A 16,434-nucleotide genomic window follows, 5' to 3' on the forward strand; every position below is an offset into this window, starting at 1 on the left:
CCCCTGCTCTAGGCAGGAAGACAACTGGGGTTAGGTGACTCCAATGAGGTGATTGTCCAGTGTCCTCTTGAAAACCTCCAGGGTAGGTGACTGCACCACCTCTGGAGGGAGTTTATTGCACAGTCTGGACCCCCTGACTATGAAGGAGTTTTTCCTGGTATTGAGCCTGAAGTGGCCTTCCAGATAGTTTGTATCCATTGGTCCTGGTCTTCCCCAGGGGTGCCCTAGCGAACAGTTGCTCACCAAAATCCTGATGCACTCCTCTGATATAACAGTCACTATCAAGCTGCTATCAAGTCCCCTCACAGCCTTCTCTTCTTTATGCTAGAGAGGCCCAGGTCCCTCAGCCTTTCCTCATATGGCTTGCCTTGGAAGTCCCTGATCATATGGGTGGCTCGTCTCTGGACCCGCTCAAGCTTTTCCATGTCCTTAATGACGTGCAGTGTCCAGAACTGCATGCAGTACTCCAACTGTGGTCTCACCAGTGCTGAGTACAGTGGGAGTATCACTTCCTTAGTTTTACATGAGATGCATCTATTGATGCATGCCAGCGTGTTATTTGCCCTGCTGACCACCGCCTTGCACTGATGGCTCATATTCATGAGATGGTCAGTTGTCCGTTTCAGCCATGGTGCAAGTCAAGCTGTCACTACCAAGCCTGCATGTATGTTGAGGGCTGTTTACCTCCAGATGGAGCACCTTACAGTTCGAAGTGTTAAACTTTATCTGGTGCTGGTCTGCTCAACTCTCGAGCCTGTCCAGGTCTGCCTGTATCTTCAACCTATCTTCTGATATGACCACACTGCCCCATAACTTGGTGTCGTCCATGAACTTGGCCAGTGAGCTTTTCACTCCCCCATCCAAATAATTGATGGAGATGTTGAAAAGCACTGGTCCAAGCATGGACCCCTGAGGGAAACCACTGGCCATTTCACACCAGGATGACACAGATACGTTCATGAGAACTCTCACTGCCCTGTAGCCAGTTTCTCACCCACTGAACCATCAAGCAGCTGAGCCCACAATCTTTCAGTTTTCCCACAAGGATATCATGAGATCAAAAGCCTTTTGGAAGTCTAGGTATATGACATCTACCTCATCTCCCATGTCCAGGTGGCGAGAGACCTGGTAGTAGAAGGAAATGCGTCAGCATCCCCCAGGCGGCATATGCCTGCAGTCACCAAGCCCAGGCGGTCCCGGGGGGAACCACAGACATGGAGGGAATTGCTGGGCGCTCAGGCAGACAGGCAGGCTCTTGGGAGGAAAAAAAAATCAGGCTCACCACTTTTTTTTTTTTTTTTTTTTTTTTTTTTTCCCTCCTTCAGTGGAGCCTACCTGCACAGCCCCTAAGCTGCACAGGGCCTGGTGCTTCCCTCCACGGCTACTAAGGTAGCAATCTAAAACACCTCGGATACGTTTTATTTTGCTACGTCCCAAAGTCATTTACCAAGCAATATGCGGCCAAACATACAAACAGCAGTGCCATTAATGTGCAATACATTGCCGAATGTGCAAACAGCAATGCCATTAAAGCAGTGCAAAAGGGCATTTAACCTACTTTAAAGGCCAATTTTGTGGTCTGTACAAAGGCTCCTTGACTTTAGCAAGGCTTTTGACAATGTATGTCATGACATTCTCATTAGAAAGCTAATTTAATACTGTCTAGATGAAACTACTATAAGATGACACACAAATGCTCAAAGCAATTATCATACTCACAGTGCATGTCTACACATGTGCTTTAATACCTAGTAGCCTATTTTACTGTGCAATAAAGTGCCACTTAAAAAAATGTGATTATAGCTAATGTGCTATAAAATAGACTACTGCGCATTGTGTCATTTAAAAACTGTTTGCATTTGTTACTGCACATTAAGGCAACTTGATGTGCATTTGTTTAGTACCTCAGGGAGTTTTTGCACGTGCTTGGGGGGGGTGGGTAGGGAGGAGAGGAGGCTGCTTTTAATTAGAGCAGCTCCAAGAGCTGCTTTAATTAAAATGCCCAGAGTGTCTCATGTATCAGCATCCCCATACTCCAAAATGGCGGCAGGAGCACTTTATCTAAAGCTTGTTGAATGAGTTTTAGATAAAGCGCACCTGCCACCACTTTGAAGCACAGGGATGCTGATACATGAGACATGGAGGCTGGCTAGAACACAGTAATTACCATGCTCCAGCTGACTCAATTAATCAAATCTGCTTCGATGTGCTGCACATCGGAGCAGCTTCCTGGCTCAGGGAACCCTTCCTGGTACAGGCACCCTTATATTGGAGGCACTAAATTTAATGTGCATTAGGAAAAGGACCTTAATGCATGTGTAGGCATTCCCATAGGGTAGCCATCAGTCTAAGTGTCTGACAGGGAGGAGATATTTGAGTGGGGGGTACCCAGGGGTCCGTCAGGGTCTGATACTGTTTAATATTGTAATATTAAGTGATTAATCAAGCAATCAATGATTAAAATATTAGTATCAGTTAATATGAATTATTTAGAGGCTGAGAGTAAGTAAATTTGCAGAGGTAACCAAGATGAATGTAACTACAGACACTTTTGAGGACAGGACTGGAATTCAAAATTACCTTGAAAAACTGAAAAAAGTGGTCTGAAATAAATTGGATGAAATTCAGTAAGGACACATGCAAAGTACATGACTTAAGATGGAACAATCAAATGCACATATATACATTGGAAAATGACTGATCAGGGTGCAGTACTGCTGACAAAGACCTGGGGATTATAGTGGACCACAAGCTAAATATGATTCAACACCATGTTACTGCTGCAAAAGAAATCAATAGCATACTGGGTTATATTAACAGGAGTGGCTCCTGCAAGTCAAGGGAAGTGATTCTTTTACTATATTCATACTAGTGAGGTCTTATCTGGAGTACTGCACCCAGTTTTGAATGTTGCCCTTCAAGAATAGACAAATTGGAAACAATTCAGCAGAGAACACCAAAACGATTTGAGGTCTTGGAAATACAGTTTAGGAAAGAAAGGTTAGAAAAATTGGGATGATTATTTAGCCTGGAGAAGAGAAAAATGAGGGAGAACTTGATAACAGTTATAGCTATTTTACTTTATGTGAATAAAGAACCTGATTCTCCCAGAGTTGATACCACTATAAATCAACAGAAATTCAGCTTGTTGATGAAGTCAAATATGTAAACAGTTGTGAATGAGAGGAGATTAAGACCCAATGTTTATAAGTAATTACAATTTAATGTTAAATCAACATAGTTTTATTTATTACTTATCTGTTTAAATGAACGTTCAAATCCTGTGTTCTTGCTACTATGTTTAATTATATTGCTAACACGTACACAGTTGAAAAACTAAAGGACATCATCTTCTAATAGGTGTTTGTTTTGGGAGTTTGGTGTTCTTATAGTTTCCAGTACTATGAAACACTACAGTACTGGAAATATCACAGTCCTGTATATGGAATGTGGGAGATGGAAAGACTTTAAGAGGATAGATAAATGGTAAATATGAAAACACTCTCAACCTTTATTCAAGTGTTTGTTTGATATTTTCCTTTTATTTTAACCTGATGAATAGAACTGTTTTTTTCTCCTATGAAGTACATCAGATCTAATTACAGGAGTATCTAAGGGAAATGCTTTGTGTTTGAAATCACATACTAAGTTATGAAATGCTGATGTACACGATGTTCCGCTTGGGTCAGATCCATGTACAGATACAATATCAGTGGACGTTTACGGGAACTCTACTAGCTGTTTAGATTCAGATCAAGTTAGCACTTCTCAGTTTTGCTCAAGAAGCCAATATAACCATAGAAGAACAAAATGGAATAGTCCAGTGTAACATGTTTACTCACTGATAGGAATGGAATTCAATACTTGAGCAAATATAGTCTTATTTGAAGTAGCAATAGCCATGCTCATTAGCTAACATTAAAAATAATAATAGTAATAATGAGGTCATCTCCAGATTCTATATCAAGGTTTTACTCTGCTTTTACCCAGTTCCTAGTGAACTCAATGAGAGGTTTTGAGAGTCGGGAATAAACAGAAATATATTCTTTTCATGGGCAGTGTCAAAAAGAAACATATTCAAATAATTAATAAACAGGAAATGTCAGGGGAAAGGGAAAAAGAGGAAGAGTTCTCAGATAATTTCTGAATGCAACTATGGCTATCTTGGCAATGAAAAGATTCTCTCCCAAATTTTAGGCTGCTTGTACTAGCCCAGAGTCTACCAGGAAGTTGAGCATTTCTATGCCTTGTACCTAGAACTCCAAATTTTTGGCCCAGAAGAGATAACAAAGTCATATTTTCCTTCCTCCTCTTGGAGGGCTCCTGTTTTAAAGCACAGCATTCTGGTTGGTGCCCTAAGAAAAAAAAAATGCAAGAGAGTATCATTCTATACCAATACTAGTTGACTATGTCACTATATCTAGAGACAGACTCATTGTATTCCTGTAATGCATTGCCTTGAAACTCTCAAAAGTCTTTGTGAGCATAAGTAAGGCCCAGGAGATTCTGAGAGATCAGGAAACAAATTATATCACCCTTAATAAAGGAAGGGTGTGACTTAATTTAAATAAAGCCTATTTGGACTTCTGTGTATCACCAGAAGAGAGATGATGGGCTGGTTGAAAGCTTCAGCCAGACCCTAAAGATGCTGAAGTGCATTGGCTTGCTCCCTCACCACTTCTACCAATTGACCCATCCCTTCTTGTTTAGTATGTGGGAGTTGCTACAGGCATCAGTGGAATTTGCTCTTGAAAGTCCCATAAGAGAGGCAACTGTGGGGGATGCTGAATCTAGCATAAAAATGTGGGAAGAACAGGCTCTTAAAGTAAAGAATATTATGCAGTACTTTAGAACTCAAAAGAGTCCTGAGTTTCTGCATACCCGTGCCAAAGGTAAACTTAGTGCCAAGCAGGTCCAGGAGTGGGACTATAATGAGGAGACATGCAGGTACCTATCTAAATCTGTTGACTGAGTACCACTGCTCCTTTCTAGTACAAAATCCAGGATGCTGCTTGCTAGTACAGTACAACCTATTTTGTTAGACTGGGTTCCTACACCTCCCCCCTGCAAAGATGAGGTTTAGCAAAGTAACTGGGACAATACAGAGCTGTAGTGAAGATCCATGCAGAACTGCTGGGGCACTCCAGCTGTTAGCCGCAGCTTTTATTTCAAAGGGCACTGCTACTTTGATCTGCTGGGTAGGACTACTGATGAGCTCCAAGCTGATCGCAAGAGTGGCACCTTTGCCATAAACATTGCAGCAAACAGCTAAGCAGCTTATTCTTAATTTGGCAACCCACTGCATATTGAGCAGGTCACACCCTGATACAAGTGACAGGCTGTCTATACAACGTCCAAAATGGTAGGGTAACATGTCAGGTAGGTCCAGGAATTACGAAACAGGACAACAAGAGAAGAAAAATGACAGGAGTGCATCACACAACTCCTAGAGTCCCAGAAGTCTGGTCCATAGTTCATATGGGGAACCAGGATTGGAAATTCAAGTATCTACTGTACTGGCCCCCAGGCTCATGAAGGCAAGAAGACACTTTGTACCCTAAGCAGCAAGCATGAATGCCATGTGCCCCCGGCAGCTGGGGGGCCATGGTGAGCTGTGGCAGGTGGTGGTGGCACTGTTGGTGGCAGTAAGCGACAAGCTCCCACAGATGGCTGCGGCTCTGTCGGTGGTGGAGGGGGTTGGGGGTGGTGAGCACCGACCATCTGTGACCATCTGCAGATCGTGGACCACCTTTTCATAGGGGGTGCATCGCCACGCTCAGGGGGTGCATGTGCACTTGTGAACCTCCCTCTACGTGTCACCAATGGCAGAGAGCATAAGCACAGCAACTGGCAAGCACTTTCCCCAAGGTGTTTTCATCTGTGTAAAGCCACATCTAGCTCTGTACCAAACACAGCATGGGTAACATGTTTTTCAGGGTGCTGGGGGATGAATTCAATGGGGGTATCTGCCCCAGTGAACTGATGGTTCAGGAGTGCCTCACAGTGCTCTTTCTATCTAGCTTGGATAGACTCGTTGTTGAGGAATCACAGGAAAGTACGACCATGGGAAACTGGGTCATAGATGGCCTTTGTCACATGGAAAACGTTATGCATTTCATATTTGTCAGCATAGAGCTAGATTTCTTTGGCTTTATCTTACCACCACTGGTTTTTGATTTCCCAGATCTTCCTTTGATCTTTGGCTTTGAGGAGCTGATACATCTCCTTCTTCTGCTGAGATCAGGTGCCATCTTGCCAAACAGAAAAAGCCCTATTCTTGCACTGGAGGAGGGTTTAAATATTGGTGTTGCTCTCATTAAGTCTTGGTGTCTGAGCCTGGTGCCCTCTGTTCCTTTAAGAGCGGAAGCAGTCTAGCCAGGGAGCCCTGCAGGCTAGGCTGGGTACAGCAGCTGCAGGTCACCAGGGCAATAGGCTAATGGAGCAATTAGCGGGCACCTGTGGGTGGTCTGCTGACCAGAGGTAGGTAGGGCCCTGGGAGCTTATAAGCCCAAGGCTGAGGCTAGCTTGGGGGGCCTCTCCCTGGCAGCTGCAAGGAAAGGAGTTCCTGCCTGGGAAAGCCATCCAGGGACACTAGTCTGATTGCTCTGCTGCTTCTAGGAATGCTCAGACTCAGGGGGCTCACAAGCAGCTAGGTTGGGAGGTATGGTGGCCCAAGGGTGAAGGAAGGTTTTCCCTCTTAAAGGGGCAGAGGACTACTTTCACTGTTGTAATTTATGTTATAGCCTGAGGGCTTGTGTTTATGTTGTGTTTATACCAGTAGTTTGGGATGGGCCTGTAAAGGGTGGTTAAGGAGGTCCCATTAGTGCCTGGGAGGCATGCGATAGCAATGAGCCCTGCCAGGGGCAGGCTCAAGCAGTTATTGAGCCACACTGTCTGAAGATTGTGTTCATGTTGACAAGACTGTGCCCATCCCAGGGCCGCTCTGCCCTGGCTCTAACTGCTGTTGTCCTGGGTGCCCATAAAGACACTGTGCCTGGGAGCAGCTGACTCCAGCACAAACTGCACCAGAGTTTATTTAGGCATACTAATTGCATGTGTAGATGTGCCCAGTGAAATCAAAGCCAGTCTTACTAGTAGAGTGAAAGGGGAAAGCGTTATGACAACGATGTTGTAATAATCCTGCACCACTAAATTCAGAGGGTGTTTTGGAGCTGACTTCAATCAAATCAACTAAGAGCAAGCTGTCAAGTAAGATCAAGCTGTAAGAATAGGTTGGAGTAATGAGGATATTAATGTGCCTGCTCTCCACATCAGTGAGGGCTAAGACTTTCCTTTTATTTTAGTATGAAGCAAGCAATGTAAGGAGAAACTAGAAAAGAACTGATCTATTCAGAAATGAGGAGAGGAGGACAAGGCACACGGAAGTATAGGCACCTAAGTCATAGAAGGGGGAACGGGAGGGAAACATTGGGAAAATCCTGCATTTTTATAACTTAGTTACAAAAATTATATTCACTAAAATGAGGGTTATAACTTCATGTTTGTTTTCTAGTGACATGATATAGAAGACTAAGGTTTTATTATAGTATTTCCAATTTAAATGTGTTCATGTTACAATAATATTGAATGCCTCGGTTTCCTTGACTAGCTCATATAGGGGGAAAAAGGGATTAATTGTATTTGGACTGAGCTGGGGAGATTTGCTTAAATGTTCCATTAGTAGATAATGGACCTTAAAGCAACAAGGAACTAACTAGCTTATGTTGCCAGATCAAGTGGACTCCTGACAAACACCTAAAGAAACTTCCTGCTATTTCTGGTGCTAGGGAGGCACTTGAGAGAAGGGAAAAGCCCAGAGACAATGAAAAGTAGAGAGAGAGGCAGGATGAGAGCAGCCAGACTTTGTAAACAGAAATTGCATTTGTGGCATCATACTTTTTTATGGGATTACAAAGGCCAAGCAAACAGACGTCCAGGCTCATGTCATGACACAAATGCTGAAAATTGTGGCTGCAGTGTGGGTAGTATGATTTTCTGCCACTATTTTGTGGCCAATGTCTGTTGATTTTAAGGCAAGAGAGTACAGGCAGTCCAGAGCTGCCTATACTCTCCCACCACCTCAGGGAGGCTGTCCTGAGGCTTCAGGGGTCTGATCTTGTATGTCCCTGAAACACTGGGAGTCCCTTCCTAGGTTCCCCCTTTTGGGATTTTCCACTGGCACTCCAGTGTGGTTCTGGGGCTGGCACTGCCAATCAGCTGATCCCAGCCCTGGGACCACACTGGAGTGTCACACTCTGATGCAGTCCTGGCATGAGTTCCACCAGAGTGGAATCCCTGGTATTCCTCTGTTTCCCTTCAGTTTCCCTTTGGTTTCCCTGTTTACAGGGATTTGTGGGGGCTGTGAAGGGGTGTGGAGTTTATAAGTGGGTATGGGGGATGTGGGGTTTGTGGGAGGGTTGTGAAGGGATCTGGGTGTGTGTGTGAGGTTTGTGGGCAGGTGTTGGGTTTGTGGTGCACATGCCCTGCTGCCGGCAGCTCAGCAGCAGCAGGTGACAAGCCCATCAGCTGCTGGGGACCTGATTCTGTGGGACAATGGGCAACATCTGTTTCATGCAATGAAGCAGATCAGCTGCACCAGATCACATTCTGCTACTGCTACATAGCAGTAGCATAATTAGGGATGGGTGAAAGAACAGCAGCCACTGGTGTTGCTGCCAGCTTGGCCACTGCAGCTGCCAGTCCAGCTGCCAACTCTGACACCCAGAGCACAGAACCTGGTTGTTACATCTATCTTGTAGTATGGTGCAGTAGCTCACACCTTCTTCCTGCTCCTACCACAGTATCATCCATATACTCTGCACTGCTCCAGCATTCCTTTGTTCACAGGTGTCACCACTTATCTCATCTGCCACTAGGGCTGTGCGAAGCTTCGATCACTAATTTGATTTGGTGGAGATTTGGCCCGATTCGGCAGCCAAATCTCCAAATCCAAATTGAATCAGGAGACCCTTTAATCTCTCTGAATAGAATCGGAACCCTCTGAATTGATTCAGAGATTCAATGATTTGGACATACTTCAAGGTACCAGGCAGCTCATGAATGCTGAGACAGTGGGGCAGATGGAGCATTCCATGGGTGCGTGGGTGAGGGGGTCCCCAGAGCACATGGCGGTGGACCCAGAAGTGTACCAGAAGCACTTCCAGTCCACTTCTGGGTCCGCTGCTGAGCACACAGGGGCCCCACGCTCCTGTGGGACGCTCCATCTGCCCCACCATCTCAGCATTCACAAACTCTGCCTGGTACCTTGTGGTATGTAGAAAAAAACATTTAAAGTTGTATCTATGGCCAAATCACTGATTCTCTGAATTAGCATTAAATCTTCAGATTCAGCTGAATTGAATCGGGACAGTGATCTGAATCAACTAATCGAATCACTGTCCCCCGCCCATTTCGCACACCCTTATCTGCCACACCTTATTCTTAGAAGTGGCCAGGTCCCTGCAGCAAAATAAAGTATAGCCAACAGGAACAGCTCCCTTCAGTTCTGAGGTTGTATTGAGTCTTCTGGCCTGCTGCTTCCTGCATTTGGCCTCTTTCTGCCTAGTGTCTTTTTATCCATGTTAGTGCTGTTGTTTATAGAGTTATTCCCTCCTGGTAGGTCCTCTTTCTCTACTAGATCCTTTTCTTTACACTACTTCACCATCTGGATACACCCAGAACCTAACCGGTTAAGTCTCAATCTATTTTACCTCAGGCTTAGATACCACTAGTTCCCTGGGTCTATCTTTCTTCAGCAGGTACTCTATCCACCTGCTTGATCAGAGGCACTTCACTAATGCAACCATTCCCTTATATCTCTCTAGAGGCATGGCCTCCAGCCTGTCTTGTTCTTTTTAAAGGGCTGTGCCCCTTCTTCTCTGTAATGATTAAAGGGTCCCCAGTACATATGGGCCATTGTTTCAATTCCTGAATCTTAAGCCCTGATCCTAAAAACACTATTTTGGTGAATGAAAACAAGTACCGTTTTGTAACTCCTATAGTACAAAATCAAAGTTTAAATTAGCTGTTCATGTCATTGTCACCTGAAAATGTTGTCTTCAGCTGCTGAAAGAATGTTCTCTCTTACATCTTGCCAAAACCTAAGCCTTTTGCAGGAGGGGCCACATTTAAATTGAATAAATAAAACATTTTTTGTTCATTATCACCAAATCATCCTCCTGCGGCTTCCCTTTACATATCCTTTACCTGCCTCTCTGACCTCCTTGTAATTTTAATTAATCAATATTGTTTCTGTATAAATAGTTTCCATGGTGTGTGTCTGACTGACACCTTACCTTTGCTTGGTAATTTATCAGCGCTTGTATTTATCCCAACAGTCACCACGGTATGTGCCTAATGTAACCCACACCTTAAGCTGCTAAGCTGCTGAGAAAGGTTCATAACATTATTTGTTATTTTGAACTTCAACGAAAAAGATATGTAATGGCATCAAGATGTTCTGAAAATAACTTTTAATATTTTCACAAATTTTACATATTTCTAATTCAAGATTTCTTAAAGTATTATTTTAAGAATTGTATGATTAGAGAATGGTCAGTAAGAGTTTTGCTTTAGATGGCAGCATATGTGAACATTCACAAACAGAAAGCCATCAAGGCCTGATGTTACCAATAGTGCTTGCTGTTTAACATCATGATCACTGAGTATTTCTATTGTAGGATTAATAAATAGAAAATATTATCTGTATTTTTAATATATTATGAGCCAGGGAGAGCACAGGGTAGCTAAAAAATTTGTGCATGTGCCAAAACCAAAATCAGCAATGTCCCTGGTTTCCAAGCAAATATTTGAGTACTTCCAGAGTCTGCCAGCTTAATATGTCAGTTCCCCATTACCCTTTAGTCCTAGAGAGAAGCAAGTGGGGACTTTCTCCAACTCCTGATCTATCATGGGAGCTAAAATCACCTCTTGCATGTACCTTTACCTCAGCAGGGATGTATATACCCTTTGTATGTCAGTACTTAACATAGATCTAACATTCCCCCTGAGGAAAGACAGTGATACAGAGTTCTCTGTTATCATCATAATATTTTTAGGATCATTTAAATCAATCAAGTTTTGTGTTCGTGAAGTTTGATATAATGTGCATAAAATAGCAAGTCCATGATTTATTGGTGGATGACAGTGCCTGGTGCTAGTTACCACCTCTGCTAAGTTTGCAATTGGAGAGTTGCAACAACTTATTATAGAGACCAGTTTATTTCTAAAATAAATCAAATTGTTTTGAATCAGCAAATAATGAAATTACAGTTTTGTTTTTCCTATAACATCCCATTGTGATTTAGTTAGCAAATTAACATTTGCTTTTCTGTCAAAACAAAGTGCCTTTGCAACTGAAAAACTGATGCATAATCTTTCATTTTCTCAGTAACCCTGGTACTGTGAGCACATGCAGATTACATATATAAAATGACCTAACCTTAGATATTCTCAGCAGCACTTTTCTGTGTGATTCCCTTCTCACAGGACATTTTTTGTGCAGCTGATAAACAATGAGGCCCATTTTCACCTCCTCTCTGATTAGGAGCTGTACATTATTACTTTCCTGAGCTATGCCTTCTTTCATAGAATTCTGGCTAGACACTTGGCTGTTAGGTTTGCTTCTAGTTTCCCCACTATCAGTTCATTTTTCTTTTCTCCAGTCCCAGTCAGCCTATTCTCCCTATCACCTTTCCCTTTTACTAGCAACTGTAGTGAATATTCCTGTATCTATTACTTTCTTCTTTCTTCAGGTAATACTGGTTGGTAATAAAACATTTAAGCCTCATATCATAACTCTAACCTATTTCTGTTTCTCAAAAGAATAAAGGACAAGAAAGAATTCTGACCCTCAAGCCCAGTGGTTCCCAACTTCGGGTTGTGACCCAAATGGGGGTTGCGGGGGCAATCCTGGTGGTGATGCACACAAAGGATGAGCCAGGCTGCATACCAGAAGCTCCCCCACCGCCACCACACTCCGCTCCCAGCAGCAGTTCACACCAAAAAAGGGTTGGGAACCACTGCTCTAGACTGAGACAGGAGCTTTCAAAATAGTGAATAGGATCGAATCACTGTCCCCTGAATTGGGCCAAATCCAAATCAAATACTGCCCACTTCACACAACCCTAAAGCATAACACACTATTTAATATAATTGGTCTCAGTAAGAGAGATCTGTTTAATTATAATTCCTGGATAAAAAATAGAGCTGGGCAATTTTTTGGCAAATAGTTTATTCACTAAAACAAGGGTGAGGCTTTCTCAATCTTTCTGGTTAATAATTAAATGCTGGTTGGGCCACAGAGAGACTCTATTACTTTCTGGTTAGGGTGGTCACCTAACTTGGATTCAATTAATGCTCTTAATGAGCAGTCCCCAGCTCTAGTAATTCAGATTGACAGTGAGACTCTAGAGAATGTTGAGTGTTTCCTGTACCTCAGAAGCCATCTCTCGAAGAAGACTGACATCGATGAAGAAATCCAACATCGCCTCAGATGTGTAAGTACAGCCTTCAGACACCTGAGGAAAAAGGTGTTAAAAGATCAGGGCCATTTGTAGGTCATCCTCTGCATGTACAATGATAGCACAGTCATTGGCACAGCGAACTTACACAATCAAGGCCAAAGTAACTTTGGTTTTGCTACATAGGTGGGAAAGATTAAAAAGGTTCCCATGCATCCTGTACTCAATGCTGATGACATGTGGCAGATGGTCACAGATGAGTATCTTGATGACTGCAACAAAGGCAAAAAACAGAGTTGCTGTGATCCTGCAACCCAACCTGATGGTGGTTCAATGACAAAGGCCACTTCAAATGGCTCCATAACAGTCACTGCATAGGATAGAGGCAGTTATCTGGTCATGAAGGAGTCTTAGGATGGTGATAAATTTTCCTGTGCAGCCAAAGATCTTCCATAAATCCTCACGGTTAACAGAGTCAAAGGCATGAATGGCATGCACCCCCAGGAGCTCCAGGGGGCACAGCTGCACTGGTGACGGTGGAAGCATGACAGTAGGAGCACAGCGGTGAGTGGGGAGCTCCCACAGATGCCACTGGCACTGTCAGTGGCAGAGGAAGGGGGGGTGGCAAGCTGTCGGCAGTGGGGGGTAGGAGTGGGATTGCTGACCACCCGCAGGTGCCGCAGGCCCCGCTGGCACTGTTGGTGGCGGGGTGTGAGTGGTGACCGCCCGCAGGTGCCACCAATGATGTTGGTGGCGCCTTTTTGCAGGGGCTGCACCCTCTATGCATTGCCCCTGGTCAAAGGCTTTGGTCAAATCGATAAAGGCCAAATACAGCTCCTGGTGTTGTTCTTGACATTTTTCCTGGATCTGTCAGGCCACAGAAATCATGTCCATGATGCTTCTTGACAGTCCGAAGCCACACTGAGACTCAGGAAGGATTTTCTCAGCAAGAGGGAGCAGTTGGTTTAGCAGAATTTTTGAGCAAGGATCTTCCCAGCAATGTGGAGGAGGGCAATACATCAATAGTTTCCACAGTCAGACTTACCTCCCTTTTTAAAAATGCTGACATAATTGGCATTCCTTAGGCTAGTAGTGTTCCATATTTTAAGAAACAGTGTGGGGAGCTTGTTGGTTATAGTTTCCCTACCACCTTCCAAAACCTCAGCTGCTATGCCATCAGGGCCAGAAGCTTTGTTGCTCTTCATCTGTTTTATTGCCTGGTGGACTTCTTCAGAGGTTGGTGGATGGGTAAGTGCTTCCCTTATTGGATTCTGTGGGATAGATTTGATAGTTTCATCAGTCACCATTGGTTCTCAGTTCAGGAACTTTTGATATACTTTATGTGAGGAGGCTGTTGCGCATCACCAACTGCACAGATCTTGGTGAAAGAAAAACCTATGACCAATGGCAAGGAGATCCAAGACAACTGGAATTACTCTTCCACTGCATCTTCCTTTGAAGCCATTGAGAAGTATGCCTACTGCACCTGGCTGCTCCACCGTTCAAGGGAATGACATATCAAGGGGATGAAAATATGTTGTCTCTTATAATCTACTCTTTTAATATACCACTAGTGAACATTAATTGTAGAAAAATATTCTGTATGTTAGAATTTCTTAAATTTCTAAACTAAGAAAGAGAAACTTTCCAGTTAATATTTAACAGAGCTGTCCAATTGATGGCTCATGACCTACATCTGGCCTGTGAAGGGTTAAATTGCAGCCCTCAGGCTCCTGCCTAGCCACCCTTGCTTCAGCTGCTGTAGTTGTGGTGGCTGGTGCCTCTGAAGCAGAGCAGGAGGCCTGGTGAGTTCAGTGCCCCCATGTCAGTGCCAGTGGGGGGCTCGGATGGGGAAGGGGTGGCTTCTGCTTCTTGTTTGCTGACATGGCATCAACGAGGAAAATCGTGCGTGGTGGTACAAGTCAGGGAGCTCACTTCTTTAGGGAGGGGAAGGAGAGAAGGGGCTTGCACAGTAGTAGTGGAAGGAGGAATCCTCCATGTAGTGGTGGCAGTGAAGGGGCTTGTAGGGTGTTTTTCCAGCTGCTCTGGGGGTTGGAAAAGGGCACTTGATTTAGAGTGACTCTGAAAGCTGCTCTGTATCACCCAGCTACTCTGAAGTTGGACAGCTTAATTTAAAACATTCAAACATTTTAGAAGTATTTTACCTCTCCATTTAAAATTCTTTTGATTACATTACACGTACACAAGTATGTGTTTGTGTGTGTATTATAATTAATTTTATTAGAGATCAGTTTTGTATTCCTCATTCAAGCAAAACTCCCATGGGCTTTAAAGGGACTAAATAAGAATCCATTGCCCCCTTCATCTTTCTATGAGTTAATCCTTCTCACACATACATTAATTTATTGCTATCTTATTGCTAATTTACTGAATTCCATCCAGTCTGTTTCTGGTTCTTAATGATCAGAAATGAACACAGTATTCTAGGAGGGGCTTGAATTAAGCTTTGAAGAAAAGGTGATGTTTAAGATCATTTTCATGTGATGGCAAAATGTCTTTAAAATTTTAATATCACTTAAATCTATAGAAATAAAAGATGTTCAAGTCCCTCATTCTGTTTCTAACTGAGATTTGAAACCTGAAAGGTGATCCCCTTCAACTGATGGATGTGACAGGTTCAGAACAGAGGTATAGAAGATAAGTGCGTATGAAAGAATGGTATGGAAAGATCGCGGCTAAATGCTAAATAAAATAGGTGTCTGAGGGGTATCTCAGAGAGGGAGATATTGAGTATTTCTGAGGGGAAATGGGTATCTCTGAGGAGAAAAAACTAAATCAAAATATTGACTTGTTCAGTAAATATGATAAACTAACTGACAACCTGAGAGCATGTAGGAGGATACTTAGTGCAAAAAATCCAGACAAAAGACTTGCTTGCTTTTGAAGGAATGTAAAATAATAAACGTGCACAAAAAATAATCTGCATCTACAATAGTATTGTACCTCATCATGTCAAAGAATATGCACATTTTCACCAAAAGCAAGCTGTTGGAAAATGGAGTGCACCGAAAATACAATAAGTGAAGTTACAATATGTGAAAAAATATGGTAACAGCAGTTTCTGTTGCTTAATCCTCGATGAGGCAAAAGTAAAGTTTGCACACAACCCCCAGGGAGAGAACAATGAGCAGGCTTCGCTTCTTAGCTACCGTTACTCACATTACTTATTACAAGGAAGGCAAGGTTGTTTGGGTAGATGTGGTATCTTTTATTAGTAGCTGGAGAAAAGTTCTTTGCAAGCTTTTGGGCACAATCACCCTTCTTCAGGCATCAGGAGTCTCTGCTGCTCGGAGACTCCAAGGAATGAAAAAAGAAGCCAAAAGTGTGACAGGACTTCAGTGAGAAGGTAAATAGGTGAAAATTAGGAAAACAAAAAGTAGAGAAGGGAAGGGAAAAACAGGAGGGGGAAAAAACCCAAAGGTAAGTAAGGGACACTCTACTGTAGTAGTTTTCCAAGGCAGAAAAGAGGCTGTCTGTAAATAGCTGGAAATTAGGAAGACAAAGGGTAGAAAGGAGGGGATGGAAGGTGGGGATGGGGGAAAGAAAAATGTAAAAGGTCAGGTCTGGCAGGTACCTGGTGAATCAGATGTCAGGCAGGTTGTAATGTGTCATAAATCCAATGTCTGTATTGAGTCCATGATTTTTGTATCCAGTAGATTTATGAAGTGAAGTTTGCAGGCACGTCTACAGAAGGTGCTTTGTAAAGTCCCTCTGAGGGTTAGAACTGAGAGATGGGAGAGGGAGTGATTGTCCTGTGAGAAGTGGGTACCCACAAGTCATTGGATATTTTTGTCTTTGATAGATTTTCGGTCTGCGTTTATTCTGGGGCACAGTTATTGTTTGGTATCTCCTACGTATTTTCATCAGGCCATTTCGTGCACTGGATAAGATATATTACATTTCTGGAGGTGCAGGTGTAAGATCTAGGAATGGTGCTGGTTCTGTTGTGAGG

Source organism: Gavialis gangeticus, unplaced genomic scaffold (genome assembly GCF_001723915.1).
Source record: "Gavialis gangeticus isolate Ggan-Ray unplaced genomic scaffold, GavGan_comp1, whole genome shotgun sequence".
Taxonomy (NCBI): domain Eukaryota; kingdom Metazoa; phylum Chordata; order Crocodylia; family Gavialidae; genus Gavialis; species Gavialis gangeticus.